Genomic DNA, 24,341 nt, shown 5'->3' on the forward strand with positions numbered 1-24,341 from the left:
ATGCCCCAGACATTGATGGCCCTTTACAGAAAAAGTAACTTTTTTTTGCTGACTCTGCCTAAGGAAAGTTGCATTTTTCAAAGCTGGACTCCAGGCTCTGGGTTACATCGAGATCACATTTAGCTTGGATGGATTTTGATGTGACAAGGGGAAAAACAAAAGACATGAGCGTTAGCAATAGATAAAAGTTTTTGTCATTCTAACTTTAAAATATTGTATGACTTAAAGGCCAGAGAAGAAACTAATTTCTTGAATTGGGAGAAGAATGAAAGACTTCTGTTAGAATATTTTTAACAGTGGAATCCATTGCTTCCATTAACTTAGCCCACTGTATATTAATGATTCTTAATATAAGCAAAAATAAAAAATGACAAAGTAATTTTGACCCATAGCCTATTAATTTCTGCACTGAAGAACAGCATATGATTATTTTTGTCATTAACTTCATTTTCAGAGCCACTGATGATACAGTGACACGTACACATTCACACACTCACACACACTTGTGCACATATACGCAGTGAATTATAAAATTCATCAGAAGGATTTCAGTTCATTTTCAGGAACAATAATTTTCTCCCAAATAGTCTGCAAGTGGTTTAAAAAGTCTTTCTATTTTATTTATTGAAATTTGCTGCCATTTAAGCTTGTTCTATGTATCTGAGACATTGTAGAAGGCATTCATTTGAAATAGTCCACTCCAGTTCTAGGTGGCTCAGCTTTCTGCGTGGAATACCACCCAGCGTAATTTTCTATCTGCAATGACAAATTCACACCTTGGGTGGCTTAACAATGGGAATTTATTGTCTCGTGGTTTTGGAGCCTGGAAGTCTTGTTTCCTCCTGTGGTTGGAACCATTCTGGAAGGCTGGCAGTTCTTGGGGTTCCTTGGCTTTCTGGTCACGTGGTGATGTCATCTCCTTCTCTTTTGGTCTCCATTGACTTCCTGCTTGTACTCCTCCACGTGGCTTTCAAGAGAAAGCCTCCAGTCATAGGGTTAAGGCTCAACATCATTGAGGTGGACTATACCATAACTAAAAATAACATCTAATGGATCCCTGGTCCAGATAAGTCCTGAAACTTATATGGAGAGGCCCAGCCTCTCCAGAACATCAGATAGTTCCATCTCCCTACCCCATATTACTGATAGACCCTTATAAAATCAAAAATTTAGTATTGCCATAGCCCAAACACCCCTAAAGAGGATGGAAAGATCAAAGGTGATGGTGGAATTATACATAGAAGATAAGATTTAACAAATGAATATGAATGCTGAATCATTAAATTGATCTCATTTAGTCTCTAGTATTTTAGAGCAGCTATAAGTAAAAACCTAAAATTGTGAAATTATAACACATGTCAAAGTCTGAAATATGTTCTAATACTAATTGTGATGCTGTGCTTGGAAATTTATAGCTTTTTTGTATACATGTTATTGTTCACAAAAAAAGAAGGAAAAAAAAAGTCAATAGTGATGATAAAAAAGTATACAAGCCCTCTAGCCTCCTATATTCTGGAGCAGCTAGAAGGAAAAATCTGAGATGATGGTATGGTAGCCCATGACAAACTCTGGGATCTATCCTGTAACCACTTTTTGAAAAGTGCTTTGAAAACTATTGGTTTTTCATTTCTTTGCTGTGTATATATGTTATACTATACAATAATTAAAAAAATAAATAACTCTTTCTTTAAGAAAGATGTTTATAATAGATTCACACCAGGAATGGATTAAGATCATATTTTTTTTCTGGGTCAATAATTGAACCCACCACACCGCTACTCCCTTGCGGGAGTGGGGAACTCTCTTATTAGCTGGTACTTGAATGTCATTTTTTTCCTAGGGTATGGTCTTGGAAGTTTTTCTGTTTTCCTTTTACCTCATCTATGCTATTTTTTTTAAACATTCTTTTAAATTCTGTAGCAATTTTTAAAATCCTCTCAACATGGTATGATAGGCAGTGAACTTTCTTTAATCAGTGGTGTTTCTACCTGAGGGAAATGGAATAGCACACGACATGATATTTTTCTTACTTCCTCCTACTCGCCCTTACAAATCAATGAGAAAGAGTCTGCATAGGTGAGCTTAGCACTGTTTCTGCAGCATGTGATTTTCGAGTCACTCTAACCTGAAATAGGATTTCATTCACCAGTTACTGTAAGTTACCTATGACTTCTAATAGACTTCACAGTGGTGATTCATTTACCCTTGGCTCAGTGGGAGAAAGACTTTAGGTGATGACGGATGGTTAAGGAAGATGAGTAAGCAGAACAGGTGGGCCAAGATCCCTCTCCATGAGATTGTAACAGTCTTCAGTTTTACATACTTTATACCATGAAATATGCCTCCCTATACATTATCCTGGTCAAATCTTACAATGATTCTTTAAGTAGACATTACCAAATACAGAGAGAGAAAGTGCCCAATGATACAGAGCTGCTAATTAGTCCCAAAACATGCTCTTCCTTCTGCCCTCTCCATTTTAGTTACTGGCAGTGCCATTTTTCCAGATGCCTATTTTAAAAACTTGCTGTCATTCTCTTTCTCCCACTTGTATCTTGCATCCTACTTCTAATCGAACCGTAAATTCCTGCTGGCTTTGCTTTAAAAAATGCCCAGAACCTATCACCTTTGTCACACTCACCCTGGTCTAAGCCACCAGCATCTCTCTTGGACTATGTACCTGGTCTCCCTGCTTATGCCTTTGCTTCCCTGAAGATGATTGTCAACACAGCAAGCAGGTAAGCCAGATAGATCACACTGATGTCTGCCCATACTCTTCATTGTGAAATTCCATTTATAGCTAAGTAAAATTAGAAGTCTTTACTGGTGCTACAATCTGACTCCTAACCCCCATTATTCCTCTGGTTATCTCCATTACTGTCCATGATTGCTCACTGTGCTTCAACCACACTGGCTTCCTTGCTGTCTCTTGAATAGTTAGAGCTTTTGCACTCAATATACCTCTGCCTGGAACACTCATACCAGCGAACTTTGCAGTTTACTCCCTCACCTCCTTCATATCTTTGCTGAAATGCTCACTTTTCAGTGAGACCAACTTTGGTCTTCCTAATTAAAACCTTTCCCACTCCCTCCCCCCAACACCCAACATTTCTTATCCCCTGTGCCTGCTTTCTTTTTTCATAGCACTGGTCATCATCTGACATACTGCTTATTTTACTCATTTGTTTATTGTCTGAATGCTTCTATTAGAATGTAATCTCCATGAGAGTAAAACTTCAGCCTTTTTAAATCAGTGCCAGGTCCCTGGTACCTCTCACTGTGTCTGGCATATAGTAGATGCTCAGCAAATTTTAATGAGTAAGTGAATGAATTACTTAATCTTGGGGCAAGAACTCCAAGCCCCCTGCCTTTTCTAGAGCCTACCATACTGCTGATTAATTTTTATATGATTATACTAACAGAAAGCAGCTCATTTCATTTCAGGAAATAGCTGAAGGATGCATATATAAAAGAGGAGGCTGACCCCTGATCTCTGAGATTCATTTGGACTTTGATATTCTATTATTATAAAAGTTGATTTCATAACACAGAACTGTGTGTCCTTGCATTGTGGATGTCGACTCCTTATTCCTCAGCTTTACTGTCTATGAAATATAGAAATTGGTAGACAATCATTGCTATTCTTTCCACGTTAAAAATTCTATCATTTGTTCCACTGAGTTGACAAATGAAATGAACTGTTGGTTAGTTTGTATTGCCTCCTTCTGAATATTTATCAAAGGCTTAAGCTCTTTGAAGATCAGAAAGCATTTTTCCCCTTAATATAGTTCCTCACAGTCCTAAGTATGATGCCTTTTACTCATTTGCATGCTAGATGCTTTGCTGACCCAACTTGAGATAAAACTGCATTGAGCTCTGAGCTCTGTCTTATTTGAGGTTTGTTGTTGGTAAAGTGGTTCTGAGAGAATGGTTCTTATTGCCAACATCAGAGTCCACTACACTTCCATGTACATAGGATTCTACTGAGTTCCTTTACCATCACCCTAATCAATTGATGCTCCATCAGGATCAACATTATAGGCCATGAAAAATGTTGTAAATATATTAGAATTCTTAACGTTAGGAATCTTGGAATTCTGCAGATTGGCATGAGTTTCTGTGTCCAAATGTGAATCTTAATGAAGGGATGAGTATTAAGATCTGCACATAAAGTTGGGACCAACTTGGTTTGACCAACATTGAGGGGCTGTGGTTTATTATAGAAGCTTAGAAGAAGGGAACGTGGGGAATGAATGATCCTTTGGCATCCTAAAGCCAAGCCTTAAAGAGGTTAAGGCATTTGAGATGTTGGAAATGTTTTAAACTGTGATGGACCTCTGCTGATTGTGATCTTCTCAAGTATGTTAGCAATGGGAAACTCAGGAAAGATTTGTTCTTAATACAAATATTATAACATTTGGTAAGAGTTGGTTGGTTGATTTAGGTATGAGTTTTAAACATGTACTTCATTTTAATATTTTATTTTAGAGATGACAATATATATTGGACAGACTGTATTGCTCCAGAAGAGCACTTCCTTAATTGTATGGAGGAAATACACATTAAAAAGAGTTCCGTCTCTCTCTCATTAAAGAGCTTGATAATATATCAAAGGCCACAATTTTCTACCACTCATGCAGCTGTACCTTACCCTAACCTTAATTCTACCACAATAACCATTTTAGTGGACCAAAAATTAGGTGAAATTGTTTTCTTTTATTTATGTTCTATGTGCATATTTCTGTGCAAATTTCAAAAAGACAAAATTCTCTCTTAAGGCATGCAGTTCAGTTCCACAAAATTTATTGACCTCTTACTGTAGGACAACAATTATGCTAGTTGATAGGTACTATGTTAAGAGATGCACAGTATATAAGACCACACTCACTTCTGACACTATTTAAAAGTTAGAGGGTCTCAAAGAACACAGTTAGGTTTGATAGTTCACTAGCAGCAGTAATGGAACTCACTGAAAGCTGTTATACTCATGGTTATGGTTTATTTTGGCTAAAGGATACACATCAAAATCAGCCAAGGAAAAGTCACATAGGGCAGAGTCCAGGAAAGTTCCAAATGTAGAGGTTCCACTTGTCCTCTCCCAGTGAACTCATGGACAGCATTACTTTCCTGGACTCTGTGTGTGACAATACATACAGAGTATTGCCAAACAGGGCAGGTCACATGAGTCTTGGCATCCAGGGTTTGCACTAGTGGTCCATGGTTGACTGCTTTCATGGCTGACCTTTAGTGTCTAGCCTCTTTGGAAACAGAATGGATACATATGGCCCCAACCCCTCATCATAAATTGCATTGTTAGACTATGTGGTGGCTAATGCCCCCAGATGAACAAAGCCCTCTTTTCAGTCAGGGCCTACAAAGGCCTTAGTGATCACCACCCGGTAGCCAAAAGCAAAGGGCAGAATTCTCTTTCGGTAAAGTTAAATTCTTTACTATATAGTGGGATTAAAAAAAGATGAATGGGTTGTGGTTTGAGAACTCAAGCGTTTCATTCAGGCTATTAACAGTGTCAGAGAAGTAGCATTAACAATATGTTTAGGAGGTTAAGGAAAGAAGAGGTCTTACATTTGAGAGAGTGAGAAACTGTTGTACCTGCTCCTCCTTTTTCACCAATTGTAGACATGACAAAGTTCATACCTATACAGTAGTCAAAAGGAACCAGTGGGAGAATGGTGAGCCATGTTTTCCCACATAGGTAGCATAGCATTTTGGTGTCACTACTTAAAGTGTAAAGTGTAATGGAGTTAGAGTCATTCTAACTCTGCATTTGTTTTCTACTGCTGCTATAACAAATTAGCACAAATTTAATGGCTTAAAACAAAACAAATTTATGATCTTACAGTTCTCTAAATTGAGAAGACTGACACGGGGAAAAATTATGTTCTTGGCAGGGCTGTGTTTCTTTCTGGAGGCTCTAGGGGAGAATGTTTTCCTCTTCCAGCTTCTAGAGACCACTCAGACTCCTTGGCTCATATTCCCTTCCACCATCTTCAAAACCAGTAATGGTGGGTCAAGTCCTTTTCACATCACATCACTCTGGCATTTTGCCTTCCTCTGTCACTTTTAAGGATCCTTGTTATTAATCCAGGGTAATCTTCTTGTCTTAAAGTCAGATGATTAGCAACCCTTAATTCCATTTGTAACTTTAATTCCCCTTTGCCATGTAAGCTAACATACTCACAGATTCTGGGGATTAAAATGTGGATACAGTGTAGGGAAGGAGGCATTATTCCACCTACCTAAACCCCTCATTCAGTCTCCACAACCACTGACTGTGATAAATCAGGTAAGGATGAGGGAGAGAGGAGAGGTATCTGGCCTTTGCCAAGTATGACCTCAGATCCTCCAAACCCAATGCAATTGGGGTGACTTACTCAAGGGATAGCTACATATTATACGGAAACAGAACTTCTTTGGTAATGCAGAGATGTAGATTTTAATTTCTTTTCTATAAACATCCCACTGAGTGACTATAGGCAAGTCATTGACATCCTGTAGGTCTCTATTTCCCCCTCACAAAATGAAGGTGGTAAATGTTCTTTTAGTTTTTACTGCTCTAAGCCTCTCTGCTAGGGAATGTGTTGAAAAGGAAAAAGGTTGGCCTTAGAAAATGTGGTGCCATCATTTCACCATCAAAATTCTGGAATAATGTCCAAAACGTTGTCTGACATATAATTCAGTGTCTGTACCTCATTTAAATCCATACTGGGCCCAGCCCTGTCATCTCCTGTTTCTGATGGTGGTGATGCATGGCGTCCGGATCAGTCTTTTTCCCTAATTGGGATTTATGCCAAAGGAGAAATACCTGTGAATTAAGTGTATTAGAAACACATTTGTGCTGAGATAATGGAATGGTAGCCCATGACAAAGTCTGGGATCTGTCCTGTAACTACTTGTTGAAGAGTGCTTTGAAAATTAAGGTTTTTTCCTTTCTTTGCTTTGTGTATATGTTATACTATACAATAAAAAAATTTTTTAAATAACATTTGTTGTTCTACAGCTGAAACATGGCTTTACAAAAGTCAGCTTGGAGATATATTAGGTCACATATAATTACAGATGATCCTTCTAGAGCTACTTGAGAAGGTCAATTCCCATTCTTGAAGTTTGCATTAAAGATAAAGAACCTGATCCTAAAAAAGAAATAATTTAATCTGTGGGCCTTTAGACAACTTCCTCCGTCACTACTTTTTTTTTCCTTTAATCAAAAAATTATACATATGCAAGTAACTGGATCACCTCTTCTTCTCTCCCTTTTCCCTTTAATCACGGCTGAGAGGAAAGTTTCCAGCTAGGCATTAAATTGGGTCAACAGCTAACACAGCATGAGTGCAGACGGCAATGACAGCAAGTGGTATATGCACAGGAAATAAACGCCACTCTGCTGCTGGCATTGATAAGCTGTTGAGTAGTGCAAAGGCCCTATTAAGATTTAAAGTTATGAAAGATGAGAGGAAATATGGTTATCAGCAGCTAATAAACATTACAGCCTTATGAAGGCATTAGTTTCACTGGATAGCTTCTTAAGCCTTGAGTATAATCTCTTGGGATACCCTCTATCCCCCAGAATCAGCCAAATAACACCTATGAAATTTCATTTTTGTAATGGTTCGAAGAATAGCTTTGTGTGGCTGCAGCCAGACCTGAAAATATTAAGTATGGCTGGTATACGGAGCTGTGTCTATTTGGAAAGTTATCATCAATTCAGCTTGAGAGGAAAGTATAGAAAAGCCACTCTTGATCCTGGCATGTGCAGAAAAAAGTGAAATTTCTTCAGAAGTGTACATGGAAACATGCCTAGCTGCAAGAGGGCAGATATTGCTGGTTTGAGTTTGTAGAACCATTTGGAGCCATTTGTTGCTACTAAACGGCAATGTTTCCTCATCATGAAACAGTGCTACTATCGGACTAGTACAGTCCACACAGTCTGTGGCAATGCCCAGATCGTTCCCAGAGTTCTGAGGGAGAGGGATACTTGCCAGGGCACACCCTGTTAGGGATATAGCCCAGAGAAGCACATGTGGGCCTTAGGGTTACAACTTTTAGTTATATTTTTGTTTGTTTGCTTTATTTGTTTTTAGTTCCTACACATTGAGTCATTTCCCCCTAACTGCTGTGACCAGGACAATGAATTGGGAGTGTTCTAATATCAACTTGCACTGGGTCCAGAAACAGGATTCTCCTCTGATATAAGATGTAGGATCTTGCTCCACCTGAGTCTATGAGGTCAGTCCTGATTCATCGTTCCACCTACCGGTGGGATTGGAATGCACGTTGATGCCCCTGGACTGTCAAACAGATGTCAGCGTTTGTATTCGAGGCTTAATGGCTCTGCTTCCTTCCATCAGTGGCCACGTGATCAGGGTAGCTCAAACCCCACCACTGGTACCATTCCAGACCTCCCATTGCTGCCAAGAATGAACCCAACGACCACAGGAGTTCCTTTACTCCTTCAGACCCAGGGCTTATGTGATATACAGAATAACAGCCTCCCAAAGATATCCATGACCTCATACCTGGAACTGGTTAATACGTTGCCTTTTATGGCAAAAGAGTTTTTGCATATACCATTACATTATGATCTTAAGATAGGGAGATTATCCTAGATTATCTGGATGGATCCAATCAATAAGAGGGTGGCAGGAGGGTCAGAATCAGAGAAAGAGATGTGATGATGAAAGCAGAGGTTGGACTGATGTGAGCCCAAGAGCCAAGGAATATGGGCAACTTCTACAAGTTGGAAAAGACAAGGAAAGATTCTCCCCTAAACCCTTGTATTAGTATCCTAAGGCTACCATCTTGTATCCTAAGGCTACATCCATGTGTGTGTCTGTGTCCAAATTTCCCTCTTCTTAGAGGGACATCAACCATATTGGATTTAAAGCACCCTAATCTAGTATGACATCATCTTAACCTGAGTACATCTGCCAAGAGTATTTCCAAATAAGGTATGGACAGGTTCCAGGTGGGTGTGGATTTGGGGAGGAAGCTATTCAACCCATCATGAGCCTCCAGAAGGAATGCAACCCTGCCGACCCAGTTTAGACTTCTGACTTCCAGAACTGTAAGACAATAAATTTGTGTTGGTTCAAATCACTAAATTTTAGGTAATTTACTATAGCAGCAGTAGGAAACTAGCACAACTGGCCTTATTCTCTGCCTCAAGATTAGCCACTTCGTGGATGAACTAACACAAGCACACCCATTTCAAGGCAAAATTGACCCTCACCCACCAGAATGAAAGTCTGCCACCCTGGTTCTAACCAATGCCACAAAATACCTCATGGCTTTATTTCCCAAGAACTGTGTTATTCAGTCTTAACCAGTCCCTCGGTTCCATAAATGTTGAATTTGTTGTTAAAAATTCAACATTGATGTTGAATACACTGAGTACCTACAGCATTGTTTCTCCACTGGGGAGACATGCCAGAATTACCTGGGGAGCTCTGATAAGTTTCATCCTCAAAGGTCCTTGTATTCTCTCAAATTTCATCCTCAAAGATCCTTGCTTTCTCTTCCATAGGGCAGGGAATATTGTGCAGTCAAATACATTTCCAGTATATCCATCTTCCCCTGCTCTGCATTATGAAAAGTTGGCCACCATTCTTATTGTTGTTGTCTTATATGTAATATGTAATGTGTCTTTTCTCAAATCGTTTAAATATTTTTCCCTACTTTTGGTTTTCATCAGTTGTACCATATTGTACATAGGTGTGGTTTCTTTCCTGTGTGCACACACACATAAGCGTGCCCTTCTTCCATCCCTCTCTCTTCCTTCCCCCTCCCTCCCTCCCTTCCTTCCTTCTTTCCCTTATCTGAACTCCTTGGGTCTCTGGCCTATTATTTTTCATCAAATTTGGAGAAATCCTGATCATCATTCTTTTAAAAAAGCCTTTCCCCCCATTTTCTCTTCTCCTTCCTGGACTCTAATTACTCAGTATTAAATTAGTCTACTTATTGCCTTACTGGTCACTGAGGCTTTGTTCATTTATCTTTTTCAGTCCTTTTTCGTTTCTTTGTTTTAGTTTGTATAATACCTATTTAACGATCTTCAAGCTCACTAATCCTTACTTCCACAGTGTCCGATTTGCTGTGAAGCCTGTCCCAGTGATGTTATTTTAAATACTGTATTTATAAGTTTTAGGATCTCCAAGTGAGCCTTTTTAGAGTTTCCATATGACTTCTGAAATTTCTCTTTTTGCCATTATATTCAACTATTTTTTTCCTGTAAATTCTTCGATATATATGTAATCATTTTCCTTCCTTAACTGCTAATACCAACATCTGGGTCATTTGTTGGTTTACTTCTACTGATAGTTTTTTTTCCTCTCAGAATTCTCTTGATTTGGGGTATGTATAATGGACTTTTATAGTATAATGGACATTGTGAGTGATGTGCTATTGAAATTCTGAATTCTTTTATCTTCTCAGAAGAGTTCTAGAATGTAGTCAAATTAATGACAAGTTGCCTAGAGTCTTGATTATTAAGCTCTGCTACAGCAGATCTATTTTAGTTTTGTCCTTAGTCCTAGAGCATAGTTTTTACTCCTTGGACATGGAACTTTGTTTAATTCATGGCTGTTTTGTGTTTTCAGTGGAAAGCTCAGGGTGCTTACCAAGCTCTTTCACCATGATGGGACTTGAATTTCAAACTCTGCTTCTGCAGCTGCTGAAATCTCTGTTCAGCATTTTAACCTTCCAACTAGATTCCTTAATGTCTCATTCTTCACATACACAGATCAGGAGTCAGATAAGGATTTGAGGCAAATTCATACACCAGTTTCGAGAATCCACCCTCACTGTCTCCCTCCTTTCTAGGATTTACTCCCTTTAATTTCCAGCTACTCTGACAGTCCTGGATGTCATCTCTTCAGCTCTGTGACCAAGGGTTTTACAGAAGCAGTAAGTGCAATCCAAGATAAGGATTCAAAGGCTACACCTGAGAATTTATATAGCTTAGGAGTCTATCTGGAGGATGGATATAGCCTCAACTATTCTGTGTTTGAAATTCCTATATAAACCATAGCACCTTTTAGCATAAAGCATTCTTAGGTGGCCACAATAGGATATATGCATCCCATTTACCTTTCTGTTCTGCTCATATTACCAGTGTTTTTCCTTGTCATTGATCTCCCCCTCACCCTAATGTCAAGTGAGTTATCTGAGTTGCTAAGCTGATTCCTTATCTACAAGCAAGGATAATAGTGAAAGAACTTAAGTTGATATACAGTATAGTATATTGCAGAATCTCTACTTCCCATGAACATCTCAGGGAGAAAGGCCAGATGGGCACTGGGCATTTATTCATCAGAGAACCACAACATCACAAGGGAGTACTTCTCCATAAGTCGGACCCCCTGCCCCCATTATAGCATACTCAGGAGTGGGGCTAGAGCAATAGGGTATGGGAAAAGGGAAGGGGGCACTTAAAAGCCTTGGCAGTTGCTATTTGTCAGACAGAATGGACCTATTCAATATTTTAATCACCAGTGAGGGCATGATTGCTGTTGCATATCATTCCTGTCCATATGTAGTTATGTAAATGTTGGTTGGAACCTTTATTTTTATATGGAAAAACCCATGTCATCTTATCTCTTCTTTCGTACAACTTGACAACTTATGAATGTTTTTAAAAATCTATTCTTATTGAACCCACAATCTCTCATCTGTAACTATCCAGGCAGCCAAATGTTTTTAATGAATGGAAAGAGACTCTAGTGCATATAATCTCAATGGGGAAATATGACCCCCAAGGGAGAAAAAAACTGGTTCTTGGGGGTGAAAGATATCTTACTCTTTTTATGCATAAAGCTCTGTTATGCATCTAGTACCTGAACTGATATATGGCATATCTATGATATTAAGTTTTCATGGATTGGGGTGATTAGGAAAATAAAAGTCTCCTTAGAAAAATGATGATGAACAAAGTTTGGGAAACATTGGTCTATAATAAATGGATATTTATTTAATAGAAAATGGATTTAAAACAAATGGATTTAATACAAATTTAATACAAAAAGATATTTAATATAAAATGGATATTTTAAATATTTGTATAAAAATATTTGTATTAAATATCTTTCTCCCATACTAGAATACAAGCTCCATAAAGGCAGAGATAAATTTTTTTTTATTGTGAAATATAACATCGATTCAAAACAATAAATTCCCAAGTACATTTTAACAAGTAGTTATAGAACAGATTTTAAAATTTGGTATGGGTTATAGTTCCATGATTTTTCTTTTTTTCTTCTAGCTGCTCCAAGACACTGAAGACAAACAGAAATATCAATATAATGATTCAGCAGTCATACTCATTTGTTATATCCTATCTTTTTTACACCCCTCCTTCTCTTTAAACAGCATATATGCATAAAAACAATAAATTTCAAAGTACTTTGCAACAATTAGTTGCAGAACAGATTTCAAAGTTTGGTTTGTGTGGTAGTTAGATTCAGGTGTCAATGTAGCCAGGTGAAGGTGCCTAATTCTGTTGCTGTGGACATGAGCCAATGGCATGTAAAGCTCATCTGTTGCTGATTACATCTGCAGTCGGCTAGGAGGCATGCCTGCTGCAATGAATGATGTTTGACTTAATTGGCTGGAAGCTTAAATGAGAGAACTCAATGTAGCACAGCCCAGGCAGCTCAGCATACCTCATCTCAGCACTCACAGTTCGGCCCAGGCCTTTGGAGAGGCAGAAAGGAATCACCCCGAGGAAAGTTGTTGGAACCCAGAGGCCTGGAGAGAAGGCCAGCAGAGATCACCCTGTGCCTTCCCATGTAAGAAAGAACCTCAGTTGAAAGTTAGTATACATTTTTAACTAAATAAATCCCCTTTAATGAAAGCCAGTCCATCTCTGGTGTGTTGCATTCTGGTAGCTAGCAAGCTGGAACAGTATGGGTTACAATTCCACAATTTTAGGTTTTTATTTCTAGCTGCTCTAAGGTACTGAAGGCTAAAAGAACTATCAGTATAACGACCCAGCTCTCATACTCGTTTGTTAAACCCTACCTTCTCTATGTAACTTCACTATCACCTTTGATCTTTCTCCCACTCTTTAGGGGTATCTGTGCTATGCCCAATATAACTTTTTCATTTTGGAAGGGGCTGTCGATAACATGGGATAGGGGGATGGAACTAGTTGATGTTCTGGAAGGGCTGACCCCTCTGCATTTCAGGAAATATCTGGTCCAGGGCTCCATCTGAAGGTTGTAGGTTTGGGAAAGTCTCCTGAGTGTATGGAACCTTTGTAGAAACTTATATAATGCCCTAGGTATTCTTTAGGATTGACAGGAATGATTTTGGATGGGGTTTGGCAAGTTATGATGGGTAGCCATGTCTAACTGAAGCATGTGCAAGAGTGACCTCCAGTGTAGCCTCTCAACTCTATTTGAACTCTCTCAGCCACTGATACCTTATTTGTTACACTTTTTTCCCCATTTTTGTCCAGATGGCATTGTAGATCCCATGGTGCCAGGGCCAGGCTCAGAGATATATAATGGTTTTGTTTACTGATATATCCTAAGTTCTTAAAATAGTAACTGGCCAATAGGAGGTGTTCAATCAATATATGTTAAATTGAATGAATAAGCAAACACTTTCTCTGAATTCTAGGAAGGGTAGTTCAGCCTGACCAACTTGACACATTCCAAAGCCACCACAGTCTCTAAAGAGAAATTATTTCTGACTTGGGGGAGATAGGAGCCATCAGAAGTATTTGGATGAATAGTTGATAGCCCAGAAACAGATTTATAAAGGGCTAAAGGATCTTTGTTGATGAAAAAGGTCTCCGGACAGTGGTACAAGTAAAGGAAGGATGGTTTGGTGATGAGGGTGTTAGTTCAGAGTTGAAGACATGAGAATGAGAAAGAAGAAATAAAATGGGAACTGTGATAGGCTATATTAAGTATAAAGTACAGAAGTACAGAATAGAAAAGAGAACAAAAGATAAAGAACAGAATAGCCAGAGTATATTATTACAGAGAGTAATAGTTAGGTAGCAAGCCAGAAAGTGAGAGGTTTCAATGAGATTCCAGGGCAAGAGAAAATTGCTGGGAACTAGCTACATTTATTCCATAGATTCAATGACACTGAACTTCTACTACTAGAGGGTATTGCATTTGGTGCCATTAAAATTATTAACATATGACTCCTGTCCTAAATTTTTGAGGGAGGGATTGTGAAGTCAGCACAATCCCTACCACCCTCTGCTCTAACACCCTCTGCTCTAAGAAAAGAACTTTTGTCATGGTTCTTTTCCTGCCAGAAACATCTTGTTAAAACAGAATTTTTGAAGAGAGACAGTTTCCCTAGAATTGCTCACTTTAAGTGCCTGAACCTTGATCCTAAGATTTAGGCAATGTCCACTTGGCCAAGGTAGTTATAAATGCTTATTTCTAGGGAAGTCCTTGAAATTGTAATGTAAGGTGCTGGAATGCAATATATGCAAAATGGAACAGCTTTTATAAAGGGACTTAATAAGTTACAAGTTTACAGTTCTAAGGCCATAAATATATCCTAACTAAGGCATCCAGAGAAAGATACTTTGGCTCAATGAAGGGTAATTTTGGAAGGTATGTGGCTGGTGTCTGCTGGTCCTTTTTCCTGGTTTCATTGCTTCCAGCTTCTGATGCCAGTGGTTTTCTCTCTAAGCCTCTGTGGGCATTCACTTAGCTGCTCTGGGACACAACTCTGGGTCTCATCTCTTAGCTTAGTATATGCTGGGGCCAGAAATTTCTTCTCTTCAGGTTCTGGCTATTTCTGTGAGTCCTTGCTTAGCACCCAGACTATTTCTGTCTCTATCTCCACACATCTACACTGGCTCTTCCAAATGTCTGTATCTGCTCTGAGTTTTCTCCAGTGTTTCCCCTTTTAAAGGATTCCAATTCCAATAAGCTAATCAAGACCCAGCTTGAGTGGGTGGAATCACATCTCCATCTAATCAAAAGGTCACACCCATAATTGGGCACATCACATCTCCATGGAGATAATCTAATCAAGAGTTCTGCCCTAAAAGAAATGGCTGCCCCCACAAAATTGGATCAGGATTAAAACATGGGTTTTCTCAGGTATATAATAGATTTAAACTGACATATTCCACCCTCTGGACTCCAAAAAGACATGTTCCTTCCATATACAAAATACATTAATTCAGGCGGGCCATGGTGGCTCTTGCCTGCCATGCCAGAGGACCCGGGTTTGGTTCCCGGTGCCTGCCCATGTAAAAAAAAAAAAAAAAAAAATTAATTCCATTACAATATCACAAAGTCTTAAAACATTTCAGTAACAATACAGATACAATACAAAGTTAAAACAGTACAAAATCTCATCGAAGTCAGCTATAGGCATGGTCTGTTCTAAGGCAAAAGTTCTCCTCTGGTTCTAGACCCACGAAACTCAGAATGAGTCATCTGCTGCCAATATACAAAGAAGGGACAGTCATAGGATACATGTTTCCATTTCCATAAGGAGAAATCAAAAGATAAACGGGTCATTGGGCCCAAACAGTTCCAAAAACCTAAAGGGCAAACTCCATTGGACTTGAAAGTCTGAGAGTGGTTTCTCCTTGGGGCTTTAGAAAGTGGAAGTCGTACCCTTTCCAAGGGCCAGCACAGTGACCTTGCTCTCTCTCCAAATGCTGGGGTGTATTTCAACACTGGGGTTCATTGAGAATACCACCTTTCTCTTGGCACTGCCTTCTCCATACATTGGGGCAGCACCCAGGATCTTTTTCATCTCCAGGGCACATGCTCAACCCCTCCAGAGCAATGGGATGGCAGCCAGGCTCCCCTCAATCCCCAGTTTATATGCTCCACCTTCTCTGTGGCCTGAGGTGACACAACTCTTCCTGAGCAATGAAGTGAAAGACCCACCCTCTGCTTCTGCGGCAAACTCACCCTCTCCACATGTATCAGTGGGTATGCTCTACTGGCCCAAGTATTCCTGGCTCCAGACCTTAGCTTCCATGGTTCTGCCTCTGAAGTCATTTTTTCCCTTCAATTTGTCCCTTTTTCATCCCTTTCATTCCAGATTGGAAGTGGCTCTGTTTATACAGATCCCACAACAGTCTTGTCAGTCTTCTATGTAGTAGGCAGGGATCATAACCATCAGACAATAAGACTTTCCACATATCCTTTCTGGATAACTCCATCTTTAGTCCTCACTTCTCTTGTAATATCTGGCTGCTTTCATGTTTGATTACATCCTCATGTGGGGCCCTATTCACTGGGGTCTCACTTTCTGGAGGCCCAGAATTTCCCAGATCATCAATTTCTGTTTTCTTTGTACCCAAGAGTTTGGTTCTCAACTTATCTCTTTCCTCTGTACTTTCCTATAAGCCGCAAGGAACAGCCAGATTGAATTTTCTACATTTACTTTGGAAACGTCTTCTGATAAATATCCAAGTCCATCACTCTCAAATTCTGCCTTCTATCCACGAAGAATGCCTTCCTTCCAGTTTGCAGTGGCATATTCATCATACCTTGTCTAAGGCTTCATCAGAGTTATCTTTAGAGTCAACATTTCTACCAGCAGTCTCATCAAAGCATTCTAGGCCTTCTCTATCAACATCCTCACAACTCTTCCAAAAATCTTCCCCTTATCCATTTAAAAAGCTGTTCCAACATGTTTGGTATTTGCAAATCACAGCAGCACCCCACTTCTCTGGCACCAAAATCTGTATTCATTTGTTAAACTGCTGCAGTGGCAAAGGGATCTATTGAGTGACTGAAGTCATGTTGTGAAATGAGGATTATTTCCTTCTGATATACAGTAAACTAGAAAGGATTGTTCAGTGTTTCCTTTCCACCAAGGAATTCATGTAAACCCTTAATCAGTGGTTCAGGAAATGGTTTTTGCTCAGTGTAGATCTCTGTCTGTGTATTTCCTTTACTGTCTTGTAATTGTTTTCCACCTGCTTAATCTGCAAAGTGGTGGCTAAGGCCAGAGACAATGCAAATTTGTCTTTAAACTGCATACTCTTCCTTTCTATTTTTGGCTCTCATGCTCTCTGTACAGGGTCAGTGGTTTCCTTTTTTGTTGTAGTGTGGAAAACTGTTGACAGGAAGAGTGCCTTATTGCTTAGAACCCAATCTTTCAGTGAATCGCCCATTTCAGAGATGTGTGGATGCCATGCCACTTCCTGGACAACACAGCTTAGTAGTTTTCCCCACCCCTACCCTTACTAAAAGTTCCTTAGAACATTATTGTTTTATCACTCAAAGCCCAATATCATTGGAGTTTACATATCAAGCTATATACTTATTTTTGTTTGGGGAGATAGTTATTTCCCCTTTACAAGTGCTGAAATGGAGGGTACTTGCCTAAGACTTCTCTGCTATCAAATATCAAAGGTGAGACTCAACCCAAGTCTTCTGAGCCACATCCCATACTCTTTATACAGCCAAATCCCTCTTCTGACAGAAAATACAAACCAGCAGTCTCACATACTTTTAAAATTTAAGTAGAATAATTTATCTCATGTGGGCAGATGGTTATAACTACATATACTAAGAAAACCTATTTACGCAGATGTTTAGTTGATGACAAGAAGCATAAACACGACCTTAATTAATGGATTTGCTGAAAGTTATTGGTTGCTCCTTGTCAGAACTGTTGTTTTCCCTGTCACTCCTCAGATTGGATTAAAAAAAATAAGCATGAAGAAAACTGGCATTTAAAATGTGTTTACATTCGTCATCATCAAGCCACATCATTTTGCTGTGGGAAATCACAAATAAGAAAAAGCAGATGGAGAAATCCTAAGGAGATTGGTCTCTCATGAAACAAAATGAGGAAGCAGCATAAATTATTCTGTGTAAAGAATTCTGCAGCAGCATAAAGGCTAAGATTGGAATGATTTCAGAGTTCAAGCATTCTATACAATATGCTGCAATATTCACCTTTTAGGTTCATTCTTTAAAAGACAACATCATGCTCATATCACTTCCCTAGTCTACCCCCTTTATGAGGCTTTACTGGGTTTTCAGGCCCTTCTTATTTTGCCCTTCCTAATCCCAAGCCATTGTTAACCAGAATGTCCAAGTTTACCTCAAACCTAGCAGGTAACTATTTTCCTCCAGGCTTCTAGAGGTCCACCTACTCCTCCAGCTCTTTTCCTACCTTCACCTACAGTTTAAGGCACTTTAGAAGCCCCTTTAAACTGATCCTTGATGAATAAACTCTTTTTTTCAGTCTCAGACTTTAAATAGTTCTTGGACTCACAGGATCCTGCTGCTCTAGTTGACATATTTGGGAGTCGATTTAAAGTATCATCATCGTTACTGATAAATCTGTGTTGCTCCTGCAACTGGGCATGTAGTGGAGGAAAATATGCTTAATTAGAAATTGGGCTGCACTCTTATCAAGATGGTGGAGTGAGACACTTCAGGGCTTTTTCCCCCCATAGAAGCTTTGAACAACCAGCAAGAACTGTGTGGTGGCTTGGAGCTGTGTACGCCATTCCTCTGGGTGTGAAACCATAGTAAATAGGACCTTTTGCAGAGGTTACTTTGGTTAACTTCTGAATCCTATTAATGGAGCCCAAATAAAGAAGGCTTAGGAGGTAAAAGACACAGGGAGCAGCCAGAAGCTGGAAGTCAATGGAACCCAGTAGAGAAAGGAGAAGACACATGAGACCTACAGGTACATTGTCATGTGATAGAAAAGCCAAGGACCAAAGATTACCAACACCCAGCCCCAGAACACCACAGTCTTCTGAAAGAAACTGTGGTCTTGATGATGCCTTGATTTTGGTCTTTTCCTAGTCTCAAAACTGTGAGCCAATAAATTCCTATTGTTTAAGCCAAGCCATTGCATGTTATTTGTTTTAGCAGCCAGGAAACTAAAACAAACTGGCAGAAACCTCTTTCTCAAAGCTCTGGAAAACAGTTAAAGAACTGCAGTAGCAAGGCAGGCACTGGATCAAGAACAGACTTCTTACAAGCAGTAGGATGTCCTGGCCCCTTGGTTGGCCTTTCCCTACCCCTCACCAGCTCAGCATGGAGCTAGCCCATGTTCCCAGGGTTGATCCTTGGTCCCAGTTCCAGAGGGAGCATAGTTACACTTGGTACACTTGGGAACATATACATCTGACCTACTCTGTTTAGTGGTGGCCTGAGGGTCTTGCTGTCCCAGAACTTGTCCTGTGTATAGAGGCAGATCACCTTGCTCTCCTACAGAATGCTATGGGAAAACAGTCTTATTATGCTGCCTGGGACAAGGGATTGCTGGTGGTAGCACATAAAGTACAGTGCTAGAAAACAGTTTCTTCAAGGTACCAGTACCTGTTTTCTAGGGAAAGGGGACATTTGGAACCATGTAATTGGGGGAATTTCTAGGGCCACACATGCATTCCCAAAACAAGACAAATGTGCAGAAAGGATCAGGGAAGCCTCTATGTTTTGGCCTGGAGCTATTCTCCAAACTCATTGTATGGACAAGCTCTAAAGGGGAACACTTCCACAAGTCAGTCTACAAAGACTGAAAAAGGTGTCTTCTTTTTTTTCCTTTCCTTTTCTTTCTTTCTTTCTTTCTTTTTTGTTATTTCCTGACATTCAAAGACAGCACTGTCATAACACTAGCTGGAGGCAAGCTTATGAAAAGACATTGCAGAGTCTAAATTCCAATGATAACACATTAAAATTTTAAGTTTAAACAAAAGGTTACAAAACATACAAAGAAATAGGAAGTGGTGGCCGAGGCAGAGGGCACAATTAAATAATTAGAAACCATCAATGAGGAGGACTAGACCTGTGGGACATACCAAAGACTTTTTAAGAATGGCTCTAAATATATTCAAATTGCTAAAGGAAAGCATGGACAAAGAGCTAAAGGAAATGAGGAAAATGGCATATGAACTAAAAGAGAAGATCCATAGAGAGATGGAAATTATGAAAAAAAATCAAACAGAGCTGAAGACCACAATAACAGAAAGTTAAACTTCTCTAGAGGGATTCAACAGCTGATCAGAGCTGGCAGAAGAAAAAAATCAGGGAACTTGAAGATAAAATTGAAATCATTCAATGTGAGGAGCAGAAAAAAAAGAATGGAGAAAGGAGAACAGAGCCTGAGGAACCTGTGGGACACCATTAAGTATACCAATATATGCACTGTGGGGTTCCCAGAAGGAGAAGAAAGGTTTTTAAAAGGCATAGAGATATCAAAGAAATAATAGCTGAAAATGTCCCAAGTTTAATGCAAGATATGAATACACACATCGAAAATGCTCAATGACTATACCATGACATATTACAACCAGACTGTCAAATGCCAAAGATAAACAGAGAATTCTGAGAGTCACGAGAGAAACAACGTGTTCTATACAAGATTAAGTGCTAATTTCTCATTGGAAACCATGGAGGCAAGAAGGTGGTGGAGTGACATATTTAAAGTGGTGAAAGCAAAAAAATTGCCATACAATAGTTCTGTATTTGAAAATACTGTCTTTCAAAAGTGAGGGACATATTGGACCTTCCGAGATAAACAAAAGCTGAGGGAGTTTGTCACTGGTAGATCAACCCTACGAGGGATGTTAAAAAGAATTCTGCGGGTGGAAAGGAAAATACCATAGAACAAAGCTATGTAAAGAAATGAAAATATCTGGTGAGAGTAACAACATGATTAAATATAAATGCAAGTCCTATTGTATTTTGACTTATAACTCCACTTCTGACTTCCTACAAGACCTGAGACACAAATGCACAAAACAATGATAAATGAGTAGTTTGGAGCTCCTACTGTATAAATATGTCATTTAGGATGAGAACAGCATAAAGGTGGGGAGATGAAGGGCAACGAGAACATAGAGTGTGTATACTATTAAGTTGGCCAAAGCAAATGAGATGTAGGATGCTAAATGTAAGCCCCATGGTAATTCCGAAGACAATATCAGAGAATACGCAAACTCATAGGGGCAGAAATTAGAGTACAAATTGCCAGGAGTGGGAGGCAGGGAAATGGGGGACTTAATGCATAATGGATGTAGGTTTTCTGGCTGGGGAGATAGTAACGTTTTTAGTAATGGAAGATGGTGAGGATATTGCAATATTGTGATCGTGATGAATCGTATTGAATGATAGGCTCAGTAGTGGTAGAGACAGGATATGTGTTCCCACAAATTAAAAAAAAAAGAGCAGCTAAAAAGTCTAAAGAGACAGTAGACAATGACCATTAAATGATCCTGGATGGGATCTAGCAAGGAATAAGAAAAGGCTCAAAAGGGACATTATTGGAACATATTTAAAAATCAGAATATAAACTGTCAGCTTTATATATCAATGTTAAATTCTTGAACTTGATAACTGTACTGAAGATGATTTTGCAAATGAATATCTGTGTCCTTAGGAAATATATACGGCAGTAATAAGGATTCAAGGAACAGGATGTATACAACCTACTCTCAAGTGTTCAGAAAATGGATTGAATAGACAGAGCAATCGATGAATCGATCAACAGAATGATATGGCAAATGTGGCAAAATGTTAAAATTGGCAAATCTGAGTATCTGAGGTAGGGGGTTCTCTGGATGGGGTTTGTATTATTTTTGTAACTGTCCTGTAAGTTTGAAAGTATTTCAAATAAAGTTTTTAAAAAAATAAAAAGAAATTGGTCTTCATTAGAATCTCTTAAAGGAAATGTTCAACTTGCACCTATCTTAGTAGATCCTCACACTAGTTAATTAAAGGCACCTCTTCTCACTAGTGAAACCTTCATGGCAGGGTAGAATAATTTGCAATTGCCAAAGAGGTGCAAAGGGGGGAAAAGTATGAATCTGGGTTCTTTCCAATGTATGAGATTCTTTCATTCTGCAGGATCTGGGAGCCAGAATCTCAAAGAAGTACATGGAAGAGGTTAGGGTGAATTTTCCTCCTATTTCTGATATCATCAGACAACCACTGTGCCTCTCAACTCTCCTGTCTGTGCTCCAACTCACACTCTCCCCGTCCCTTGGCTAGGCTGTGGCCAGATCCTTCTAATTGGTCTCCCAGGCCCCAATTTTTCAGTTCCTCATTCCCTGCATTATTAAATTCAAGCTCTCAGCATAGCATTCAAATTCCTCCATGACCTTCCTGTGTCACCCTCTACCCCATCTCCTCCATGGGCTGAGCAGACCATCCCCAGTGGACAGAGTTTGTCCCTTGCGTGCCCTGTGCGCCCATGTATCATTTCAACCCAGGTGGCCCTTATTCTCTTCCCCACCTAAGGAACTTGTATTCATTTTTCAAGGTTCAGTACAAATCCCCCCTCCTTTACTGCCTGGTAAGAGCTAATTGTTCTTTATCTAATGCTTCTAAAATACTGCTCTCATGCCAGCATTGCAGCAGGCATTTTGTTCTGCTGTGAATTACAGTAGTCTGTATGCCTTCTCTTCCCATTGAATTTAAAGTTTTAAGGGTTTGGTCTGTGTCTTACTCATCTTTATAACCTCACAGTACCTAATAGAGCTCTTTGTACAAAATCAGTGTTGAAAAATGTTTGTTGAGTGGAAAGCAGCAAGCCAACCTGTCTGATGAGCTACAAAGATAGACCTAGAAAGGTGGAACAGATTAGTTTATCTAAAGATATGATGAGTAAGGCTGGCTAAAATCCTTCCCTAAGAGAGGGTTTCTTTAAGGATACACGTCAATTAATCATAGCAGGTTAAAAAGAAAACGCCAGGGCTGAGCCCATCAGTGGTGCTTATTAAGTACACGTGTGTACAGGACAAAGTACCAAGTGCAATAAAGGTATTAAAAAAAAGAGCAGATGTTTTCTCAGCCTTTGGGGCTTTTCATTTTTTACAGCTAAGCCCCCATTGCGCATGACCTTGCTAACCCTGAAATTGTTGTACACAAATGTTCAGTTACATATCAGTGCATTAAAAAATCTGCTGTTGTATAGCATACTCCAGGGGAACACAACCCTCAGAGACTTGATGCACAATGCAGTGGGGCATTGTGATTCAGACTGCCCTAGGCAAAAGGGGCCATGGGTGGAGAATCCTCACACCTGAATGTGAGCCTGCTTTCCCCAGTTTATAGATCTACCGGGACAGCCATGGGGTGAATTAATCCCTGCTAGGGTGTGGGGCACTTTATTTAGTAAATTCATATTCGAGTCACAGGCACAGATTTAACACCTCCAAATAGCCACCTCCAGCTGTCATTCATCTGCTCTTCTCTTCTGTCTTCTGGCACCGGGGCTGGGACATGCATTTAGGATATCACAACATTTCACTTTCCCTGACCACACACAGAGAGGAGAGGTGACAGCCAGACCTCCCTCTGCCAAGGAAAGGGGTGAAGTTGAGACCCTGGGGTGACAGAATTGAAGGCTGAGCCAAGGTGACTGGAATAGTGGAATCAAAAATAGCTGAGAAACTCCAAATACTTAGAACTATTCGTAGCTGCAGACTTAGGGCAAGGAGACGAGTTGATCCTAGTAATAAAACAATTCTTTTCTTTTCCTTGCTGTGTTCAGTTTACTGACACTTTCCCGTCAGACTGTTTTAACAGTGCCCTCTACAGGCTGTTTCCAAAATTGTAGCGCTCCGTGGTCCTTTGTCAATTCCTGTTTAGGAATCTTTCCAAGGGATGGGCTGAACCCAGAACTTTCTTGACTTAAGCATAATGTTACCGATTTGTAGCACCCTAAGAGAATAAAAAGCAAAACACTCCATTCCCTAGAAAAAGAAGACTTTCTCTTTTTTGAAAGTCTTGAAAGAATTTTTGTAAAGGTCTGCTAGGATTTGAGTCTTGCCACTTCCTGAAGTGGGGGAAACCCAGAGCTCTCCAAGCAGAAATGACACAGAAACTTTCACATAGATTGACTGATTAAGAACACTTTAACATTTTCTGAACACATTGCTTTGCGGACAGCTCTTAATCTCATTTGAGTTTCTCTTTTTTATCCTTGGAGCATACTGATTTTTCTCTAGCTAATTTTTTTCATTGTAGTTATTACACATCTATCAGAATTTCATCCCTTTTTAAAAAAAATCGTTCTTGATTTGTTCATTTCTTTTACTCATCTGGAAAGCCTCTAAAAACTCTAAACAAAAACCTGTGTATTTTCCATCAAAGGAATGTTTTCTTACTAAGTATTACCATCAGACCATCCATCCGTTTATTTTGGTTCATTCTAAGCCACTATCACATAACAAATTCAAGAAACCTGTGTTTTCATCTCCAGTTATAATTCACCACCCCCTTGTATGTTGAAGATTACTGAAGCAGCACAGAAAAATAGTAAAGCAACAGATGAGGCCTATTTGTAGCGTTCAGTGAAACTGGTATACAATCTTCTTCAAAGTGATCGTTCTAGGATTTACAAAGTTTTGGATG

At 39.4% G+C, this 24,341-nt stretch overlaps 1 protein-coding gene across 9 annotated transcripts in view; it reads left to right on the forward strand.

Moving 5' to 3' along the window:
* Positions 1-24,341, forward strand: part of RGS6 (regulator of G protein signaling 6) — a 658,535-nt gene that overhangs the window by 347,171 nt on the left and 287,023 nt on the right. Inside the window, exon 1 of one of the 9 annotated variants that reach the window (XM_077122916.1) lies at positions 7,624-9,082. The exons of the other annotated variants lie outside the window; for them this stretch is intronic. The gene's annotated coding sequence lies outside the window, so the exon portion shown is untranslated. Of the gene's footprint in view, positions 1-7,623; positions 9,083-24,341 lie in introns of those variants that run through there. 9 annotated transcript variants of the gene reach the window in all.

The sequence above is a fragment of the Tamandua tetradactyla genome, chromosome 12 (assembly GCF_023851605.1).
Source record: "Tamandua tetradactyla isolate mTamTet1 chromosome 12, mTamTet1.pri, whole genome shotgun sequence".
NCBI lineage: Eukaryota > Metazoa > Chordata > Mammalia > Pilosa > Myrmecophagidae > Tamandua > Tamandua tetradactyla.